We start from the raw sequence: 23,212 nt of genomic DNA, 5'->3' as shown, positions 1-23,212 counted from the left end.
AGAAGATCATCCAAATTCAACAACGGTTGAAAACCGCCCAAAGTCGACAAAAGAGCTACGCTGACATTAAAAGAAAACATATAGAATTTGAAATTGGAGATATGGTCATGCTTAAAGTTGCACCTTGGAAAGGTGTTGTTCGATTTGGTAAACGGGGGAAATTAAATCTAAGGTATATTGGACCATTCAAGATTATTGATCGTGTCGGACCAGTAGCTTACAGACTTGAGTTACCTCAACAACTCGCCGCTGTACATAACACTTTCCACGTCTCGAATTTGAAGAAATGTTTTGCTAAAGAAGATCTCACTATTCCGTTAGATGAAATCCAAATCAACGAAAAACTTCAATTCATCAAAGAACCCGTCGAAATAATGGATCGTGAGGTTAAAAGACTTAAGCAAAACAAGATACCAATTGTTAAGGTTCGATGGAATGCTCGTAGAGGACCCAAGTTCACCTGGGAATGAGAAGATCAGATAAGAAGAAATACCCGCACTTATTTCCAGAAGATACGTCAACACCTCCAACTGCTTAAAATTTCGGGACAAAATTTATTTAACATGTAGGTACTGTAGTGACCCGAACTTTTCCATGTTTATATATATATATATATATTAAATGAAATTGTTATTTAAATGATTAAGTGTTTCCAACATGTTAAGTAATCAAACTTGTTACGACTTGATTAATTGAAATAGGTTTCATATAGAGATTTGACCACCCAAGTTGACCGGTGATTTACGAACGTTAAAACTTGTGAAAACTATATGATAACATATATATGGTTATATATAGTTAACATGATTTTGTTATAAGTAAGTATCTCATTAGGTATTTTAACAATGAGTTATATACATAAAAATGAGACTATTAAATTAAGAAACTCGAAAACGATATATATAACGATTATCGTTATAACAACGTCTTACTAAGTACATATGAATCATATTAAGATATTGATACACTTGTTTAATTATGTTAAATGATAAGTAAATATATTATTAAGTGTATTAACAATGAACTACATATGTAAAAATAAGACTACTAACTTAATGATTTCGAAACGAGACATATATGTAACGATTATCGTTGTAACGACATTTAACTGTATATATATCATACTAAGATATATTATATATCATAATATCATGATAATGTAACAATTTAACATCTCTTTAGATATAATAAACAATGGGTTAATAACATTTAACAAGATCGTTAACCTAAAGGTTTCAAAACAACATAAACATGTAACGACTAACGATGACTTAACGACTCAGTTAAAATGTATTTAAATGTAGTGTTTTAATATGTATTCATACACTTTTGAAAGACTTCAAGACTCTTATCAAAATACTTCTACTTAACAAAAATGCTTACAATTACATCCTCGTTCAGTTTCATCAACAATTCTACTCGTATGCACCCGTATTCGTACTCGTACAATACACAGCTTTTATATGTATGTACTATTGGTATATACACTCCAATGATCAGCTCTTAGTAGCCCATGTGAGTCACCTAACACATGTGGGAACCATCATTTGGCAGCTAGCATGAAATATCTCATAAAATTACAAAAATATGAGTAATCATTCATGACTTATTTACATGTAAACAAAATTACACATCCTTTATATCTAATCCATATACCAACGACCAAAAACACCTAAAAACACTTTCATTCTTCATTTTTCTTCATCTAATTTATCTCTCTCAAGTTCTATCTTCAAGTTCTAAGTGTTCTTCATAAATTCTATAAGTTCTAGTTTCATAAAATCAAGAATACTTCCAAGTTTGCTAGCTTACTTCCAAGTAATACTCAAGAAATTTTTCTTATTTATAGTAATATATCTTTCTTATTCATAGTAATATATCTTTATAATACAAGGTAATACTCATATTCAAGGTAATATATCTTTATAATACAAGGTATATCTTTGAAGCTAGATCTATTTTTCTCATTTCCAGTAGGTTTATCCACAAAACTTGAGGTAGTAATGATGTTCATAACATCATTTGATTCATATATATAAAACTACCTTATTCGAAGATTTAAACTTGAAATCACTAGAACATAGTTTAGTTAATTCTAAACTTGTTCGCAAACAAAAGTTAATCCTTCTAACTTGACTTTTAAAATCAACTAAACACATGTTATATATCTATATGATATGCTAACTTAATGATTTAAAACCTGAAAACACAAAAAACACCGTAAAACCGGATATACGCCGTCGTAGTAACACCGCGGGCTGTTTTGGGTTAGTTAATTAAAAACTATGTTAAACTTTGATTTAAAAGTTATTCTTCTGGAAAAATTATTTTTCTTATGAACATGAAACTAAATCCAAAAATCATGGTTAAACTCAAAGTGGAAGTATGTTTTCTAAAATGGTCATCTAGACGTCGTTTTTTCGACAGAAATGACTACCTTTACAAAAATGACTTGTAACTTATATTTCCAATTATAAACCTATACTTTTTATGTTTATATTCATAAAATACAGTTCAATATGAAATCATAGCAATTTGATTCACTCAAAACGGATTTAAAACGAAGAAGTTATGGGTAAAACAAGATTGGATATTTTTTGATTATTGTAGCTACGGGAAATATTGTAACAATTCTATACAAATCACATCCTAGCTAACTTATATTATATTATACATGTATTCTAATATATTATGTAATCTTGGGTTACCATAGACACGTATGCAAATGTTTTGACATATCATATCGACCCATGTATATATATTATTTGGAACAACCATAGACACTCTATATGCAGTAATGTTGGAGTTAGCTATACAGGGTTGAGGTTGATTCCAAAAATATATATACTTTAAGTTGTGATCTAGCCTGAGACGTGTATACACTGGGTCGTGGATTGCTTCAAGATAATATATATCGATTTATTTCTGTACATCTAACTGTGGACAACTAGTTGTAGGTTACTAACGAGGACAGCTAACTTAATAAACTTAAAACAGTAAAACGTATTAAAAATGTTGTAAATATATTTTGAACATACTTTGATATATATGTACATATTTGTTATAGGTTTGTGAATTGACCAGTGGCCAAGTCTTACTTCCCGACGAAGTAAAAATCTGTGAAAGTGAGTTATAGTCCCACTTTTAAAATCTAATATTTTGGGATGAGAATACATGCAGTTTTATAAATGTTTTATGAAAGAGACACAAGTAATTGAAACTACATTATATGGGTGAATGATCAAAGCCGAATATGCCCTTTTTGCTTGGTAACCTAAGAATTAGTAAACCGATCTACTAATTGATGCGAATCCTAAAGATAGATCTATTGGGCCTAACGAACCCCATCCAAAGTACCAGATGCTTTAGTACTTCGAATTCGTTTTTATCATGTCCGAAGGATTTTCCGAAATGATAGGGGATATTCTTATATGCATCTTGTTAATGTCGGTTACCAGGTGTTCACCATATGAATGATTTTTATCTCTATGTATGGGATGTATATTGAAATATGAAATCTTGTGGTCTATTATTATAATTTGATAATATATAGGTTAAACCTATAACTCACCAACATTTTTGTTGACTTTTTAAGCATGTTTATTCTCAGGTGATTATTAAGAGCTTCCGCTGTTGCATACTAAAATAAGGACAAGATTTGGAGTCCATGCTTATATGATATTATGTAAAAACTGCATTCAAGAAACTTATTTTTGATGTAATATATTCTTATTATAAACCATTATGTAATGGTCGTGTGTAAACGGTATATTTTAGATTATCATTACTTGATAATCTACGTAATGTTTTTTTAAACTTTTATCGATAAAATAAAGGTTATGGTTATTTTAAAAATGAATGCAGTCTTTGAAAAACATCTCATATAGAGGTCAAAACCTCGCGACGAAATCAATTAATATGGAACGTTTATAATCAATATGAACGGGACATTTCATGCATGAAGTCATACATACTTTATTCGAGAAAACGTTGCATTCACAAAATCATCACCATGTATCTTATTTTAACTGCTGATGTGTGCGAGGTGTAGTACGAAATACTATTATTTTTATTACAAAATACGATACAAATTACACAAGTTTTATTTATTTATTTATGGAATATACCTAAACCTTGCTACAACACTTATAGGCAGTGTACCTAATCGTAGAGTAGTGTAGTTTTTAGTAAGTCCGGTTTGTTCCACAGGGAGCTAGTGATACGTACTATATTTTTAACAACTATATTTATATAATATATATATATATATATATATATATATATATATATATATATATATATATATATATATATATACATATACATATATATATATATATAATATTATATAAAATGAGGGTTTTACCGTTTAATGACCGGTTTGTCGATTTTATATTTTAAGCGTAAAGATAAATGACGATAATTAAAATGCGTAAAATAAATAACAATATTTAAAATGACAGTAAATAAAAGTACGATGAGATATAAAATAAAACAATTATGCTTATTTAAACTTCCGTAACCATGATGTTTGACATTTTGATTTTAATTTATTACTCTTGGGTTAATTATCCTTTGTCCTAGATTATTTGAAACCTATCTGGTTTTTGTCCATAATAGTTCATCGGTCATAATTATAAAATGCTCGTCAAATTAACCTTATTCCCGAAGTCAAATATTCCAACTAATTAGGGATTCGAACTGTAACAAGGTTTTAATACGTTGTTTAATGATTACACCAGGTTATCGACTGCGTATAATCCAATGTTTTAATACTTTGTTAACAATTACACCAATTACCCATGTATGTAATCCACCCCTGTTATAATTAGTCCATGATACATTAATTTATTCACTTAGCCATAATGAATAATAAATTACCCAATCCAATTGATTAAATTAAATGATTTGTAAATGATGTCGTATAAACGTCACTAACTAGGACATGCATAATCATTTAATAATTATTAGATTAACTAATTTGAAGATAGGTTCGACAGATTCCAATGAGTTGTTATTCAATTAGACAATACCCCCCATCTATTAATAGTCCATAGTCCAATGTTCACAAGTGTCGGTCTTTTGTCCAAACCTAAATTATGGTACAAAATCCAATAACCCCGTCTTTAATATTTAGTCTAACATCACGATTACTTCGATTTAAATAAGCATAATAATAACTTAGTTACTAGACATTAATTTAAAAAGGAAGAACATAGCTTACAGTGGTGATTAATCGCGTAGCGTTACACGGACAGAGTTCCGACTTACAAAACCTTAAAACATTTCTTACAATAACCCAATTATTATTAAACTTAATATTATAAATATAAATATATATTACATTGATCAGAGGAAGGAAAAGAAAAAGATGTACGAAACTCGTCGAATTCGCTGGCTTTTATAGGACCTGGCCACAACTTTACTGCCATGCGATCGCATGGAAGTTGTGCCTCCAGGCCATGCGATCACATGGCCCTCTATGACAGCTAACATTGATTTGTTTTCTTCTTTGCCGACGTTTTATTTAAATATATATATAATTTATATAATTTATATTAATTATATATATATATATATATATATATTATATTTTATTCTTGTGCATAGTTAACTTGTAATTTTTGCTCCGTTGACTCGCGCGTTGACGCTCGGTTCATGTCTCGGTTCTGGATTTTCGAACGTCCTTTCGTACGCGTAGATATCTTGTACTTTGCGTTTCGCAATTTGTAATTTGCACAAAAAATTATTTTCCTTAACTCCCAAAATCCGTGCAAGTCTTTTAACTCACTTTTTAGGACGCTTTTGAGTGCACTATGACTTTAAGGACCCTTTTTCAGTTTTAGTGGCACTTTTTCTTCAATTCTTTAATCTTCGTCCTCCGTCTTCGCATTTATTTATTTAAACGATTACAACTTAAAAATAGAACAATTACAACTAAAAATATTACATATTGGAACGATATTGCGCTTAAATATATGTTCATTTAGAGCACTATCAACTGCATTATCAACGGATGTAGTATTGTAAACTATTAATTACGGTGATTGTCAATATGTAGAAATCATCAAACGTCAAAAACCTTAGAATTTGATATTCAATTATGGTGTTCCTTTTCAAAAGAATGCAATGTTTACAAAACGTATCATGTAGAGGTCAGTACCTCACTGTGAAATCGATGAATGATGTATTCGTCCAAAGGGATTTGGAAGGATCGTCACAGTTGGTATCAGAGCTTGAGGTCGTAGGGAACCAGAATTTGCATTAGTGTGTTTAACTGGTAATTGTTAGGATGCATTAGTGAGTCTGGACTATGACCGTATCTGTTTTTACCAAGTTTTGCTTATCATTTCTTGTCGAAAATTACTAGTCTATCATCTTAAGTCTAAACGCGTCTTACTGCATTGATTGCATAGATAGTTTATAGACAAAATTCATATCTTGGCATATCTATTACAGTAAACTTTGCCTGACATCTTCCGTAAAATCCTCCGTAACTTATGGGATTCTAGTATTATAAATACATATGTAAACTATATATTAAGGAATACCAAATTAGTCCTATAATTTTCATTACAAAAATCTTTTCCTTGAATACACAAAATGAATCCTGTATCTAGTTCAAATTCCTTAGATTCCGATAGCTATTCCGATATGGATTTCCACTCGAGCTCCGAAAGCAGTGTGACCGAAATGGATCAACCAATTAGCCAACATCTATTCTAGATGAATTGGGGATGGGTTCGTAGTCTACTTAATCATTGGAGACAAGAAGAAGGTGATCCCTTCCATCCACACATTCCCCTCTTTGCGATGAACCTGAAGCACTTACCGGCGAACCTATCCGAAACATCATTTTCTCTCTCATTTCCAGAGTATCTCATCATGATTATATACTATCTCAGATTCTGGATCTTATTCATCCGCTCGTCCGAACCAACAACCACCCCGGTATAATAGAAGAAGTCAATGAGCTTCACGCTCGGGTAGTGGCTTTAGAGAATATGGTGCAAAGGTTACAAGCACCAGCAACATCACCGGCGTCAACAGTACCACCAACACCAACAGTACCATTACCACCACCAACCACAACCGCGTCGTAAACCTCAACTTTATAATCCGTCCCACGAACACCAGTGTCATACGCCCTGTAGATATCAAGGAATACCAACAACAACAAACGATGAAGTATTGATTCATAACTTCATCGAAGAAATATTCTGCAGAGAATATGTAGTTTCTAAAAGTTTTAGAGATTATATATTCTAGTCCAAGTCAAAAACCAGATGAGATTAATATTATGTTAACTCACTAAATCCATGATTATGTCTAAAGAAAATATATATGTAGGTATATTTTCAAAAAGATTGTAATTAAGAAAATTCTTTTGTACAAACTGTTAATGGTGAGAATATTTTAACGGGTAGGTAATACCCGAGAGATATATTGTGACACCGCTATTATTATTATTTTTATATATACGTATATATACATGGCGGAAGCATTTATTTATTAATTACAAAATAAACGTTAACTATTGCTAAGACAACCAGTGTCACGTGTCATTACAAAATACTTGTTTATATGGAGAAGACGTATTTACAATACATTTACAAAGTATCACTGTTTAAAAAAAACAAGACAACATCAGAGTTGAATCCTATCAAACATAACATCACCATGCACGTCTTCTCCCAAAAAGCACAATCTACAAAAGCTATCAACCTGCAGGGAGGAGATGGAAGGGAATTAGCACGAAGCTAAGTGAGTACGACTAACTACAGGCCATAGCATACATCAGTGTTATACTAATCATGTCACATAGTTTAACACACAAACATTACCCAAGTGCCGTCTACAGAGACTCTGGCGGCTCGGCCAAACCATTAACCACCAGCTGATCGGACTGGGGCTTACCAGAAGTTCCTCCACCACCGTATGTATATACATAATCCACAAGCGACGGACGCGTCATTCACATATTTATACACCACGGCTGTCTAGGCTACCACAGAGGAACCCAACCCGCAGGTTGATCTCTCCTACCGAGGCTACCACACAATAGGGACGCACTGGGCTCCAGCAGACAAGCATCAACTAACATGCAGTCATCACAAGTATTAACTAACCACAACAATAAGTATATCTAACAAGCATGGCAATCATAATATAACATGCTTCTATATACTATATTCTCCAGTTAGTCCCACTCACCGATTACCAGCAAACGAGAAGGTATTCAGCTATCTAATCACTGAACCTTCTCTTTCTCCTTTTCTCCTGAGAAAGACATATACACAAGTTAGTTTTTGTCCATTAACATCAAATAACACAATACAGAAATTTTTGTCAGAAAAAGTATCCGCTAAATTTTTTTGCTTAACATCAATATACAAACGGTCAGCATAACGGCTAAAAATCAACACTTGGTAAAATATTCACTATCCAAGACAGTCGGCCGACTGTCTACACTCACTCGGCCGAGTGTCTAGTCACTCGGTCGATGGTCTCTCACAGACACACTCGGCCGTGGGTCATACACACTCGGTCGATGGTCTAGTCGGTCGGTCGAGTGTCTCGGCACACTCGGCTGACTGTGTTTATATGCAGAAGCTGAAGCCAAAGTGACGGGTTTCACCCAAAATCGACCAATTCTTGCTCTAAAGCTCGATTATGACCTCAAAACTGACCAAATCAAAGACACTAAACATGTAGAAACATAAACCCACAAAATTTAGACTCAAACAACATCAAATCTACCCATTTTGACCCAAATTACACATTTTATAAAAACTAACACAAAAACTCCATTTTCTTGAAGATTAAAGCATGAAAAGCTATTCATCTTACCTTGTTAGAATCAGTAAATCACAAGGAACACAAAGATGTAAATGATTCGAGCTCTAAAACAAGGATTAGAAATTAGGGTTTGATAGGTGGAAAAGATGAAGAACGGGTGTGGTTTGGGAATTTTCTGGAAAATGCAAGAAAGGGATAGACACAAGTCTAATATTTGGGATTAAATCCCATACTGTGCAACACACGGGTATTTATCAGTTATCTGATATCTTTCGTTCATCATTTGGCAACCCAAATGAAGTCCAAATTAAATAAACAAACCTGTTCTGTGACCCTTGTCACAAACTGGTCCTAACCACATAATCAAATAATAATAAATGTTAAATTAAAATAAAAACATATAATAACACAATACTAACTTAAGGGCAAACTAGTAATCTTACAGCTAGGCCCGGTTGAGGATGTTACAAATCTACCCCCTTAAGAAGATTCCGTCCTCAGAATCTGGTCAAGGTCAAACAACTGGGGATATTGCGCCCTCATTAACTCCTCGGTTTCCCACGTCAAGTTAGAACCTAAACTGTGTCGCCACTCCGCTAACACCATTGGAATCTGTTTCTTTCTTAACTTTGTGACTTTCTTGTCCACTATTCTAATCGGCTCTTCTACTAGTTTCTTAGTCAAATCAACTTTCAAATCCTTCAATGGAAGAATCTGACTTTCATCGTCTACTTTGCACTTTCTCAGATAGCACACGTTGAACGTGTTGTGAATTCCTGCTAACTCTGATGGAAGATCTAAAACAACAGTTTGATCATTCAAAATTTCTTTGATAGGGAATGGCCCAATAAATCTCAGTGCTAGTTTACCACGTTTACCAAATCTGATTACCCCTTTCCACGGTGAAACTTTCAAGTATACACGATCACCTACATTAAATGTTACTGGACGTCTGCGCGGATCAGCATACATCTTTTATTGGTCTCTAGCTGCTTTTAACTTCTCACTTGCAATTTCGACCTTTTCTGCAGTTATCTGAACAATTTCGGGACCTGCAAATTGTTTCTCACCTGCTTCTAACCAACATGTAGGAGTTCTGCATTTTCGACCATACAACATTTCATACGGCGGCATCCCGATACTCGAATGATATGAATAGTTGTAAGCAAACTCTATTAATGAAAGATGTGTATCCCAAGAACCACCATATTCTAAGACACACGCTCTCAACATGTCTTCTAACGTCTGAAACATCTATTCACTCTGACCGTCTGTCTGTGGATGATATGTTGTACTTAGATTCACACGTGTACCCAGATTCTATTGTAAACTATTCCAGAAGTTCGATACAAACCTAGTACCTTTGTCAAAAACTATAGATAACGGTACACCATGTCGACTAATGATTTCTTTCAAGTACAAATCTGCCAAATCACTCAACGAAGCTGTTTCACGAGTAGCTAAAAATTGAGCACTCTTTGTCAGACGATCTACTATCACCCAGATCATGTCGTGACCTTTCTGGGTTCGGGGTAACTTGGTTACAAAATCCATCGTTATATGATCCCATTTACACTGAGGAATTTCTAACTGTCGTAGAGATCCATATGGTTTCTGATGTTCTGCCTTAACTTGTGCACATATATGACACTTTTTGACGAAACCCGCAACATCTGTCTTCATTGTTGGCCACCAATACAATGTTTTCAAGTCTCTATACATCTTTGTACTACCTGGATGCACTGATAATCTCGATTTATGCGCTTCAGTAAGGATTAAATCCCTCAAATCTCCAAGCATAGGCACCCAAATTCGATCTTTATAGGTCTTTAATCCTCTAGAATCATTGCATAGGTCAAATTTTCTTTTAGTCATTTGTTCAGTCTTTAGGTTTTCATCATTTAATGCTGCTAATTGAACTGTTTTCAATCGATCGATCAAGTCTGAAACTATCTCAATTCTCATAAATCTGACATTCTCGACTGTTTTCTTTCGACTCAGAGCATCTGCGACCACATTTGCTTTACCTGAATGGTATTTAATCTCACAATCATAGTCTTTAATCAATTCTAAACATCGACGTTGATGCATATTTAATTATTTCTGTGAAAAGATATATTGAAGACTCTTATAATATGTATAGATTCACAATGTGTACCATACAAATAATGTCTCCAAAGCTTTAAAGCAAACACAACTGCAGTTAACTCTAAATCGTGAGTAGGGTAGTTTCGTTCATGATTCTTCAACTGTCGTGAAGAATACGCTATAACTTTATTTCTCTGCATCAAAACACAACCCAGACCTGCACGTGACGCATCACAGTAAACCACAAAATCTTCTGTTCCCTCTGGTAAAGCTAAAACCAGCGCTTGACATAACAACTGTTTGAGAATCTGAAAAGCCTTTTCTTGTTCATCAGTCCATCGAAAGGCTACATCTTTTCTAGTTAACTTATTCAACGGACCTGCTATTTTCGAGAAGTCTTTGATAAATCGATGGTAATAACCTGCTAAATCCAGAAAACTCTTAATTTCTATTGGCGTTTTCGGTGAGTTCCAATTCATTACAGCCTCTATCTTAGACTGATCTACTTTAATACCCTGTTCACAAATCACATGACCCAGAAACTGTACTTCCCGTAACCAAAATTCACACTTGGAGAACTTAGCGTACAATTGTTCCTGTTTCAGGAGTTCTAATACCAATCTCAAATGTGTAGCATGATCTTTCTCGATTTTCGAATATATCAATATATCATCTATGAAGACAATCACAAACTTGTCAAGATACTAACAACACACTCTATTCATGAGATCCATAAACACTGCTGGTGTGTTCGTTAACCCGAATGGCATAACTAAAAACTCATAATGACCATATCTTGTTCTAAACACTGTTTTCGGTATGTCGGTCTCTGCAACACGTACCTGATGATACCCTGAACGTAAATCAATCTTTGAAAAGTAAGAAGCACCATGTAACTGATCGAATAAGTCATCTATTCTCGGTAAGGGATACTTATTCTTGATTGTTCTCTTATTCAAATCACGATAATCTATACACATATGAAGCGACCCATATTTCTTTTTCACAAACAAAACAGGAGCACCCCACGGTGAAGAACTTGGTCGGATAAACCCTTTATCTAACAGTTCCTGAATCTGAGACATCATTTCTCGGATTTCTGACGGAGCTAATCTGTAAGGAGCTTTTGCAACTGGCGTAGCACCTGGAACCAAATCAATTTTATACTCTACTTCACGTACTGGAGGCAACCTTGGTAGATCATCTGGAAACACTTCGGGAAATTCTGACACAACGAGAATATTGGTCACCGGCTTCTTTTCTTTCTTAACATCGATCACGTAGGCTAAGAACGAATCACACCCTTTCGTTATTGCCTTCTGAGCTTTTATTAGGGAAACCATAGGGAAGTTAAATCCACTGCGCTCTCCCCTAGCTATCACTCGGGATCCGTCGGCCAAACGGAAAGAAATCATATTCTTATCACACTTAATATTAGCCCTATTAGTTCTTAACCAATTCATGCCTATGACTACATCAAAGCCAGGTATAGGCATCAGCAAACAGGTTAAAGGGAAAGAATGGCCGCCGATTTTGATGGTAATTCCAGACACAGATGATGTGCATGGAACCATTTTACCATTAGCTACTTCTATTCCCAAAGGCTCATCTAACATTCTAACAGGCAAGTTCAACTTATCAAAGAAGCCTAAGGACATAAAAGATCGATTCGCTCCAGAATCAAATAACACACTAGCTGGCAAGGAATTAACCAAGAACATACCGGTAATGACGTCATCAGTAGAGGTTGTAGCATCTATCGTCATCTGAAACGCCCTTGCCTCTGCTGTTGGAGGATTCTTTCTCTTCTGCCCGGCAGTAGAGGCAGAAGATCCCCCGGAAGTAACTGACCTCGCCCCTGACCCTGCCCCAGAACCGTCTCTTGACGCAGATGGACAATTTGCAGATCTATGCCTCTCTTGATGGCAACTCCAACACACATTAGACTTAAAAGAACAAGCTGTTGATTCATGACCTAACACTCCACATTTCAAACATCTCCGGGTCATTGGAGAACACGGACCGACATGGGTCGACTTGCAAACATTACACCATCCAGACTGACTAGAACCCGACCCACTCATACCAGACTTACTTTTCTGTTTAAATCCACCTGACTTCTTACCCACTGCTGAACGAACCTTAGCTTAGATGTAAAATCTCTGAAAACCTCATCAATTGTCATACTTTCGGTCATTTTCATACTCAGGAACTCAGTTTTCAATCTTTCCATCTCATACTCAGAACAATACTGCTCACGAACCTTAGCAGCGAACTGTTTCCAAGTTCTCTGAATAATCTGTTCTTTGGGTAAATATGCAGTAATAGAATCCCACCACTCCATTGCTTCACCTTTGAGAAGCCTACTAGCAAACAGCACCATAGATTCAGGCTCTCAAAAACATGCTTCCAACGCTCTCTCTACTTCTCTTAGCCAATTAAGGGTCATTGTAGGGTTTGTGTGACCACTGTACTCAGGAGGTTTGCAGTCTATAAACTGTTTATATGTACACTTCCTTTTTATCTCAGGGACTTGAAATGGGTACATCATTTGATTAGGAAAAGTCTGGTTAAACGGAAATGGCATTTGATAGTTTTGATAGGTATTTTGTGGAAACTGTGATTGGGAACTGCCACCGGCTTGATTATAAAGGTTTGAAGGAAAAGTTGTATTTAACGCACTGGTATTAGGGTTCCATTGCGCCCGTTCTTGTTCCAATTCCTTAATTTTCTCCTGAGCTTCTAGTAACCGACTTTGAAGTTCTATTACTTCTTGAGAAGTTTCTTCTTCTGAAGACACATGTCCATCTTCGTCAGGGGCTCTGAATGTACCAGTTCCAGGGGCAGCAGGGCCAGTAGTGTTAGCTTCATTATCTGTCATTGCTGCACTACCACAACACTCACACCAAAGCTTAGTATAAATTCTGTTAGTACTAACAACTAACACATATCCTGTCCTAATACTCACTTAACCCATCCCCAGCATGTTATGTTTGACATAACTCTTCTAAGTTTGGGAACATGACATGTAGATCAAAATGCACGTGCTGCCAAACTCAGCTCTGATACCAACTTGTGACACCGCTATTTTTTTATATATATATACGTATATATACATGGCGGAAGCATTTATTTATTAGTTACAAAATAAACATTAACTATTGCTAAGACAACCAGTGTCACGTGTCATTACAAAATACTTGTTTATATGGAGAAGACGTATTTACAATACATTTACAAAGTATCACTGTTTAAACAAAACAAGGCAACATCAGAGTTGACTCCTGTCAAACATAACATCACCATGCACGTCTTCTCCCAAAAAGCACAATCTACAGAAGCTATCAACCTGCAGGGAGGAGATGGAGGGGAATTAGCACGAAGCTAAGTGAGTACGCCTAACTACAGGCCATAGCATACATCAGTGTTATACTAATCATGTCACATAGTTTAACACACAAACATCACCCAAGTGCCGTCTACAGAGACTCTGCCGGCTCAACCAAACCATTAACCACCAGCTGATCGGACTGGGGCTTACCAGAAGTTCCTCCACCACCGTATGTATATACATAATCCACACACAACGGACGCGTCATTCACATATATATACACCCCAGCTGTCTAGGCTACCACAGAGGAACCCAACCCGCAGGTTGATCTCTCCTACCGAGGCTACCACACAATAGGGACGCACTGGCCTCCAGCAGACAAGCATCAACTAACATGCAGTCATCACAAGTATTAACTAACCATAACAATAAGTATATCTAACATGCATGACAATCATAATATAACATGCTTCTATATACTATATTCTCAAGTTAGTCCCACTCACCGATTACCAGCAAACGAGAAGGTATTCAGCTTATGCACTTTCAAAATTTACATCCTGAACATCAAAATACAAACGGGCAGCATAACGGCTAAAAATCAACACTTGGTAAAATATTCACTGTCCAAGACACTCGGTCGACTGTCAGAGACAGTCGGCCGACTGTCTACACTCACTCGGCCGAGTGTCTAGTCACTCGGTCGATGGTCTCTCACAGACACACTCGGCCGTGGGTCATACACACTCGGTCGATGGTCTAGTCGGTCAGTCGAGTGTCTCGGCACACTCGGCCGACTGTGTTTATCTGCAGAAGCTGAAGCCAAAGTGACGGGTTTCACCCAAAATCGACCAATTCTTGCTCTAAAGCTCGATTATGACCTCAAAACTGACCAAATCGAAGACACTAAATATGTAGAAACATAAACTCACAAAATTTAGACTCAAACAACATCAAATCTACCCATTTTGACCCAAATTACACACTTTATAAAAACTAACACAAAAACTCCATTTTCTTGAAGATTAAAGCATGAAAAGCTATGAATCTTACCTTGTTAGAATCAGTAAATCACAAGGAACACAAAGATGTAAATGATTCGAGCTCTAAAACAAGCATTAGAAATTAGGGTTTGATAGGTGGAGAAGATGAAGAACGGGTGTGGTTTGGGAATTTTCTGGAAAATGCAAGAAAGGGATAGACACAAGTCTAACATTTGGGATTAAATCCCATACTGTGCAACACACGGGTATTTATCAGTTATCTGATATCTTTCGTTCATCATTTGGCAACCCAAATGAAGTCCAAATTAAATAAACAAACCTGTTCTGTGACCCTTGTCACAAACTGGTCCTAACCACATCATCAAATAATAATAAATGTTAAATTAAAATAAAAAGATATAATAACACAATACTAACTTAAGGGCAAACTAGTAATCTTACAGCTAGGCCCGGTTGAGGATGTTACATATATAAATTCACAATTAATATGTTACATTCTTCGATTCTGATTCAACAAATCATCAACTATACTCACTACTTTCACAATAATATATATATTCTTTTATAAAAATCAAAACAACCATCCTCATCCAAATTTGATTACATATTTTGATTTTAAAAAATTAAAATCCAAGTCAAGATTTAACAAAAGACATCATTCTTAGATTCCTACATCTTTCGAAGATATACTTTGACTTCAAAATTGTGCTAGAACATCATTTCTATTCATAGAACCCAGAAAAGTATTTGTATCATTCAAAATCCTAGAACATCATATGAATATTAACGATTACAATCTATGTTCAAATCCTTCGAAATTCCTGAAGACACTTCAAATAATGAATCACCGAGATGATGATCCAACCACATGTTAACCGCGGTCTTGTACCTGAAAAACCCTCGAAACCAAAGTCATGGTTTAACACGTATCCGTGTCAGACCCTCTGGCATTTATTAGCTAAAATAACTTTTCAATCCATTTTCAAAGCGGACAGTTTTGTCACAGCTCCAGCAAATCAACTTCCATTGTTCATTCGAATAAGCCTTATTATAAAGATTACCCTTTTATCATTGTTATCGGGGAACCTTTTATATCTCGCCACATTAGCAATAAACTAACCAACAACTTCATTGATCTTTGAGCCTCTCCGAAAAATCACTATACTTATTCATTGAAACCCTATCATGTACTCATATGTATCTTGTAATAGTAGTTACCATATCGAAAAGCTTGAATCATTATTCCAGAATTTCGCAGCAATTCTACGCCAACAGTTATATAACGTCTACCTCCAAGACTTACATACTTCGAATGTGAAGTTTCTGAAGAAAAAAAACACCCTAAACTGCGAACTAGTTCTCAAAATTTTGAAAAATGCTGATGAAGCAGCAAAAATTGTAAACGACCTTAACAGTAAAAAGTTTGATGATAAAGAATAGTGTGTTGGCAAAGCTTAGAAAAGAGAAGGTTTGGAACTGGAAAATGGATTGAGCAAACCATGAAGGAGGCTGTGGACAAATCACAAAGACTAAATCTGCCTTCAAAGAATCTAAATGATTCAATGCCTGCTGAAGTCTTTAACGAATACATTGCTCCTTACTCTAAACCTTTGAGGACAATATTCTTCATCATCCTCTGACCTTAGATATTCTAAGATATCATCGTATCTTTCATTATAAATATCCTCCATATTTCTGAAGATATTTTCATAACCATTCTTATCTGAAATCATTTATCTCCTCGCGTTATCTGTATCACATCATAAAGGAAACTATTTTAGTTTCTAAACATCTGAAATCTCTGATTATAAAGTATGAATGTTTTTGAAGTAATGTTGGGAACTGAAGCATGAGTTAGTATAATATAATGACACTTGATCAACGTGATTATATTACAGTAAGTCATGCTGAGTTTCTAAATAGAACGTGATGATTCACAGAGCATAACGTCATTATGTGCCATGTTACACGACTCTTGTATTCTACTTAACCTCTAGACATATCAAGAAAATATTTTTCTTGATGATTCGGCCTTTTTCGGGATATTCTGGTAATTTGACAAATCAAGATCGTGCCATTACAATTTTCTTCTGAGAACATTAACTATGTTTATTTCGAAATCCATACCTACGAATTCTGGACAATTACTTACTGTACTTAAGATCAAGAAGAGAAGACAAAAACATAAAGCTTCGAAGTATAAAGAGGAGTATAAATCACAGCAAATTGGAGAGAGTATTAACTATAGATGTCAATGATTATAGAAAAACAGAAGCAGAGACATCGAAATATAAGGGAAGATACAAAACCTAACGACAAACCAGAAATTACAAACCGTATATATCGATGCATATAGTAATATAAAGACACAGAGAACTAAGAACACTATAAAACCAAGAGTATAGTAGAAGTAAATAGATTCTTCCGGCGGTAGATGAAAAAGAAGAATGACAGATATGAAAGTTAGGAGTATATCAAGAAGCAGAACTGGATGGAGCATATTGACGAATGCTTTAAAGTATGATTTGAGAGAGAAAGAATAAAAGGTGTGAGCTGTGGGAATAAGGAAACGAAGCGGGTGGATATATAGTAAAAATATCCGACAGGGAAATCAAAACAGATTATCGCATTTATTCAAAGCGGATCCTAATTTCCTTAATTGCCGAAAAACTAAATCTTATTACGAAGATTTTCTCTAAATCCCTTGAATTCCGGAAATAAACCATGACTACGTCACCGGTTAAACCTAACCTACATTTACTCATTTCACTCTTTTGTGATAACTTCACTCATACTCTTCACATAAACGGATTGTTTTATCCATATTACTCAATGATGATAAAATTCTATTTATCAACTCATATTCTTCATGAAAACATTCTTATTGTTGTCCATGACGACCTCGATCAAATTTCAGGGACGAAATTTCTTTAATGGGTAGGTACTGTGACAACCCGGAAATTTCCGACCAAATTTAAACTTTAATCTTTATATGTTTCCGACACGATAAGCAAAGTCTGTAATATTGAATCTTAAAAAATTTAAACTATGTTCATACATTCGTTTAACCTTCACCAAACCCTGACGATTCACGAACCATTCTAATTGGATTGGAATATATATGTATGTATATATATATATTATATAACTTGTAAACGTTAATAAAGTATTAGGTATAATACTTTACATGATCGTAATTGATGTTGAAATTATAAGATAATATCAAATGATTGAATTATCAAGATACATTGTGATATGATTACGAGTCTCTGTTGAGAGGTCCACTTTCATTTGAGAAATCTTTCCATTTTAACAATATTCAAAAAAATGGTAAAGTGATTTACAAGTAAGAACAAATAGGTCAATTAACGATAACTGGACAAAGGTTTGTAGAGATTAACTTTCAACACAATGATTGCCTCGTGTCTTTTGATAAGATAATTATTAGTTTTCATAATATTGAAAACGTTTTATGATATAGATGAAACCTTTTAAAGAATAATTTAGAATATATTTATATATAATAAACTTTGGATATATATATATATATATATATATATATATATATATATATATATATATATATATATATAGTTTTGAAGAACTAAACGTTATATCGTTAAATAAAGATTTAGATTATATATATATATATATATATATATATATATATATATATATATATATATATATATATATATATATATATATATATATATATATATATATATATATATATGTGTGTGTGTGTGTTATACAAATTTCTAAACAATGATATATATATTTTACTACATAATAAAACATAATATTAGCAAATATTAATGTAGATATAAAACAAATTAATTATATTTAATTTTCTTGTATTAAAGATTTCAAAATAATATTATTTAATATATTATAATAAATAACGAGTCGATGATTTAAAGAAGCAAATGACCAAAACACTCAAATGAATAAGTTACATTTTAGTTAGTATAATTATTGGTGAAATAAGTCTAATTATTGATAAAGGTACGTGTCGTGAAACGTAAAGTACAAGTTTTCTAAGCGTAGGAAAGGGCGTTCGAAAAACCGGAACCGGCACGTAAGTTGAGCGTCAACGTACAATTCATCGGTACTAAAATTACAAATCAACTATGTACGAGAATATAATATAATATTTAATTAATTCTAAAGATTAAATATATTATATATTAAATAATATATAAATATGTACAAGTAAGTGTCGGCAGAGTAAAATGAAAACTTGTGACCTGGAACATCAAGCCATGCGATCGCATGGCAAGATGCCCACAAACCCATGCGATCGCATGGCAGTGGGTAGGTAGCTTAAATGCTTATATAATGAATTCGTTTTGCTCCGAATTCATTTCATTCCTCTCTTCATTCCTCCCTCTGTAAGTATTATTAATTATTATTATTATATTATTATTATTATTATAAATAAGATTAATATTATTATTAATCTTATTAGTATTATTATTGGAAGGTGTCTTATTATTACTAGTATTATACATAAAATATTACGACGAGGTCGTGAGCAAGTTATTTCATACGGGTTTTTCGAGCGGGAGGGAGCTAAGGAAAATATAGGTTATAGCTTTGGAGGTTATGGGTATGGTTCATGGGTATGCTCGTGAGTCAAATCTAGTGTTTATCATCTTCGTTGCGTCTACGTACTTTCCTACAATATTGAATCACAATATTGATACGTGAGCATTTATATCTTATCTTTTATATATTTAATAGTGTATCCATGTCTAGTGCTCGAGTATATATGTTTATGTATGATTGTATGCTTTAATTTTGTCGTTAGATAGTTTATAATGAATCACGAATTTGATACATATGTTATTGATAAAAGGTATATGATATGCATGTCGTTGAAAAGCTGTCGAAAAAATAATAACTTTTCGTTTAGAAATCGTGTGTTTTCGAGGAACAGATTAAAAGTTATGGTTAACTGAATTATAATTAACATTAATTGAAATTGCTTTTGAATCTGCAATTGATATTTAAACAACTTGTTTATAAGATTGATAAATTGGATTTTCAAATATTACTAACCGAGTAAATGAATTTCTATATAAGGCACGTTTCGTCTTGTTGAACAATTGTCAAAGTTGACTGTCTTATCATATTTTAAAGCTTTATAAACCCTATAATCTGATTTTACAAGTATTGAAAAACTATATGAAATAATAAATCAAGTTCGATTGCCAAGATAATTCAAATATAATATAGCTCCTGAAATAAATAATATTTTGAGTTTGATAAACTATAAATTCGTTCAATTATCAAGACTTATACTATGTTAATAAACATGTATAGATTTAAAGATCATATTGGGTCAGGTTGACTTTTGAGATGACTTTTGTTAACTTTTACATGTCGGTCTCGAGCGTTAGGATTGTGATACACTATGACCAGACCTAGCTTGTTAGACATGTATTGACCAACATATGTTCTCTAGGTTGAGATCTACGATTATTTTGCATTCCAAGTTTCGGTCACATTTCGGTGTGTGACTTTATGTGCTGCTAAGGTGAGTTTCATATGCTCACTTTTTAATTGCTTTTGCAATCTATATTTTTGGGCTGAGAATACATGCACTTTATTTTAAACGCAATGGATACAAGTACATACTAAATTCTACACTGAGTTTGAACCGAAAATCCCTTAGCTTTGGTAACTAGTAACTGCCGGTTATAAGAACTGGTGGGCGCGAGTAGTTATATATGGATCCATAGGGCTTGACATCCTCGTCTGTTCCAGATATAGAAACCCTAGCCTGAACTATAAAACAGACATATGCTATTTGAGTTTAGTACACGTTGGATTGTGTGTATTGTACATGTTGGTTGCATGTATGTTAAAACAGGGGTACTTATTATAACGTTAAAGTTTAGTTACCAGGGTGCTCAATTTCGTAGAATATTTTGATAAACGTTTCTGGATGAAACAACTGAAATCTTATGATCCACCTTGATATACAGATTATGCGCAACATTAAAACTATGAACTCACCAACCTTTGTGTTGACACTTTTAAGCATGTTTATTCTCAGGTTCCTAGAAGTCTTCCACTGTTTGCTTATATGTAATACAAGCTATGTGCATGGAGTCATACATACTTTATTCGAGAAAACGTTGCATTCACAAAATCATCACCACATATCTTATTTTGACTGCATTATCAACGGATGTAGTATTGTAAACTAATAATTACGGTGATTTTCAATATGTAGAAATCATCAAACGTCAAAAACCTTGGAATTTGATATTCAATTATGGTGTTCCTTTTCATAAGAATGCAATGTTTACAAAACGTATCATGTAGAGGTCAGTACCTCACTGTGAAATCGATGAATGATGTATTCGTCCAAAGGAATTTGGAAGGATCGTCACATTTATATTTCTAGATTTTTAGGCTTTGCCATAAAATTTCTTAAGTGCTTTTTCTTTATATTAAGATTTAGGCGCTTTAGAATTTTACGACGTCGCTTATCGCTTTAATATTTAATAGATTTTAGTGCCTTTTAAGTTATTGCCGTTTAGGATATAGAATTCCTTTTAACTTTTAATACCTTTAGACGCAAGTTTTAATTTTTAGTTTTTAGACTTTTAAGTTTCGACGCTTTACTTTCTAATTAATATTTTTCAACTTTTTGTTTTTCGACGTTTGTTTTTCGACCTCTTATTTTTCAAATTTTTTTTCTTTCTCATTTCTACGCTCTAGTTTTTAGGACATAGATTTTTATCTTCTTCAAAATTTCGACAAAAAATTATTTTAAGCGGTTAAATTAATAGACATCCAAAATTTTCTGGTTCGTAGTAATAGTTGGATTTGTTAGTGGCGAGTTGTGGGCTTCCGATTTAAAGGGTCCTTGCTACCTGCTGCATCTATTGGCTATCGAAACGTGGGCAAAATCAGAAAAGTCTATTAATTTGATAACTTTAATAATTTTTATCTTTATAACTAATAGGATATTCAGTGAATGCACCGAGCAAAACGTTCACCACCTTTCATACGTTCACCACCAGTAACTCGATCAAGACGTCTAGCCAATATTATCGCCGTTGATTTTTCTTTAGAATCATCATCTAGTCGAACAAGTTCTCCAACTCAAATTTCCGATAATCCATCTTTTGAACCCGACTTCACAATTGAGAACCCGGAGGATATTCAAGGACAATTCCAAGATCCCGAACCACTAATTATTCCTCCTGAACCACAAACTGTTAAATCGGAATCATCTAGTGATTCGTATTCAACAAATTCAATTATGGAAGTAATGGAACCTCAAAGTATGGAAGACCAAATGAGAGCCACACGCACTGGCCAAGGTCACACCATTATTCGGCCAGATGTTAATGCGCCAGATTATGAAATCAAAGGACAAATCCTACACATTGTAACTAATCAATGCCAATTTAGTGGTACGCCAAAAGAAGATCTAAACGAACATCTTTGAACCATTAATAGGATCCGTACTCTATTCAAAATCAGAGATGTTGAGGATGAACAAACATATCTCATGTTGTTTCCCTGGACTTTAAAGGTAGAAGCCAAAGATTGGTTTGAATCGTTACCCGAAGGAGCGATTGACACATGGGATGTTTTAGTTGAGAAATTTCTTAAAAGATTCTTTCCGGCATCTAAAGCCGTGAGACTTCAAGGAGAAATTGTTACGTTCGTGCAAAAGCCAAATGAAACATTATATGAGGCATGGACAAGATTCGAAAAATTGTTGAGAGGATGTCCTCAACACGGTTTAGACACTTATCAAATAGTACAAATATTCTACCAAGGATGCGATGTTGCTACACGAAAATACATCGACACAGCAGCTGGTGGTTCCATTATGAAGAAAACCGCTACCGAAGCTCACAAGATTATTGATAACACAGCATCCCACTCGCATGAGTGGCACCAAGAAGAAGATATTTTTCGTTCATCTAAAGTGGCTAGAGCCGATTCTAGCCATGACTT

At 34.1% G+C, this 23,212-nt stretch overlaps 1 non-coding gene across 1 annotated transcript; it reads right to left on the bottom strand.

Annotated features, from left to right (window-relative positions):
* Positions 1-22,889: 22,889 nt before the first annotated feature.
* LOC139903086 (small nucleolar RNA R71) lies at positions 22,890-22,996 on the bottom strand. The gene has a single exon (XR_011777932.1). It is a non-coding gene; the product is annotated as a small nucleolar RNA R71 (small nucleolar RNA).
* Positions 22,997-23,212: the final 216 nt, after the last annotated feature.

This window comes from Rutidosis leptorrhynchoides, chromosome 3, assembly GCF_046630445.1.
Source record: "Rutidosis leptorrhynchoides isolate AG116_Rl617_1_P2 chromosome 3, CSIRO_AGI_Rlap_v1, whole genome shotgun sequence".
NCBI lineage: Eukaryota > Viridiplantae > Streptophyta > Magnoliopsida > Asterales > Asteraceae > Rutidosis > Rutidosis leptorrhynchoides.
This window is presented reverse-complemented; position numbering and strand designations above follow the sequence as displayed.